The following is a 1,717-nucleotide window of genomic DNA, read 5'->3' as shown; positions in this document are numbered from 1 at the left end:
CCAATTTGTGGGGATGCCAAGTGAAGACCCTCATTCTCATATGGAGACTTTTTGTGACTATTGTGATGCGATTTCTCAAACCGGTGTAACTCAAGACCAAATTCGATGGGTCTTATTTCCTTTTTCTCTAATTGGCACGGCGAAACAATGGTTGAAAGGCCTTGATAAGGCTACTCTCGGAATTGATTCTTGGAAAAAGTTGGCTCTAGCTTTCTACAAAAAGTTCTATCCACCAGAAAAGACTAACATGCTAAGAGCTCAAATTACGGGCTTTAAGCAAAGAGATGAAGAATCCTTGTATGAAGCTTGGGAGCGATTCAAGGGAATTTGTCGCTCATGTCCTCATCATGGACTTAGCGAGTGGTTCTTGGTACAACAATTTTGAAATGGTCTTTATGAAGATTCAAGGAACATTCTCAACATGGGATCAAATGGAATGTTCACCGAAGTTGATGACAATCAAACTTGGAACAAAATTGAGGAAATGGCGGTCCATAACTCACAATATAGTAGACCTCGCAAGGCTACTAGAGGAGGAAAGCATGAAGTGGACTCCATTACTCAATTGGGTGCTCAACTTAGTGCTCACATTGATACCATCAATTTGAAGTTTGAAAAAGCTATGGCTAGACTTGAAGAAGCCTCAAAATCACCAAAGCATCACGTTAATGCCATGACGGCATCTTCATCAATCCCAAGTGGGATATGTGAGAATTGTGGAACTTTGGGACATGACCAAAGTGAATGTAGGGGAACAAATGAACAAGTAAATGCTTTCCAAGCATACAAGAGTGGTACCCCTTATTCAAACTATTACAATGAAAACACCAAATTCCATCCAAATCTCTCATACAAAAGCCAAAATGTTCAAAACCCTCAACCAACATACACCCCACCTCCCATGAGAAACCAAAATCAAAGACCCTTTTACAACCAAAACCAAGGTTACCAAAATCAAACTCCATACAATCAACAAAATGACCAAGGTTTTGATGTTCAAAAAGCGGTGCTCCAAATGCAAAAGAATCAACAAGAGTTTTTCACTCAAATGCAAAAAGATAGTCAAGCAAAGGAAATCATCATCAACAACATCCTAGCTTACACCAAAATGTTGGAAACCCAATTGACTCAACTATCATCTTCAAGCTCACAAAGACAAAAGGGGCAATTACCACCTCAAAGTAATCCCCCAAGACATGAAATGGTTAGTGCCATTCACTTGAGGAGTGGTACAAGGTATGAAGCACCGAAGAAGCAAGTTGAGGATGAAGTTGTGGAAGCTAGTGACAAAGAAGAAATTGTGCAAAACTCCAAGGATGGAGAACCATCAAAAGAAGAAATTTCAAAGAAAAATGTTGACAAGGTAAAGGAGAAGAAGCCCATTGTGATTAGACTTCCTTTTCCAAGTCGTCAAGCCAAGCCCAAATTTGATGACCAACTTGGAAAATTTATGGAAATTGTAAAGAATTTGGAAGTCTCAATTCCTTTCACGGAATTAATCAATCACGTGCCGGCCTATGCAAAATACATGAAAGACATCCTCACAAAGAAGAATTCGATCCGAAAGCTTGAGACTATCGCCTTCACTAAGGTGAGTAGTGAAATACTTCAAGGGAGTTCACCTCAAAAACTCAAAGATCCGGGAAGCTTCTCAATACCGTGTACCATTGGCGACACCACGATCAACAAAGCCTTATGTGATCTAGGGGCTAGTGTG

At 40.1% G+C, this 1,717-nt stretch overlaps 1 non-coding gene across 1 annotated transcript; it reads right to left on the bottom strand.

Moving 5' to 3' along the window:
- Positions 1 to 247: 247 nt before the first annotated feature.
- LOC141624713 (small nucleolar RNA R71) lies at positions 248 to 354 on the bottom strand. Its single transcript, XR_012534519.1, has one exon. It is a non-coding gene; the product is annotated as a small nucleolar RNA R71 (small nucleolar RNA).
- Positions 355 to 1,717: the final 1,363 nt, after the last annotated feature.

Source organism: Silene latifolia, chromosome X (genome assembly GCF_048544455.1).
Source record: "Silene latifolia isolate original U9 population chromosome X, ASM4854445v1, whole genome shotgun sequence".
Classification (NCBI taxonomy): domain Eukaryota; kingdom Viridiplantae; phylum Streptophyta; class Magnoliopsida; order Caryophyllales; family Caryophyllaceae; genus Silene; species Silene latifolia.
Note: the sequence above shows the minus strand (reverse complement) of the source record. Positions and strands in the feature narration are given on the sequence as shown.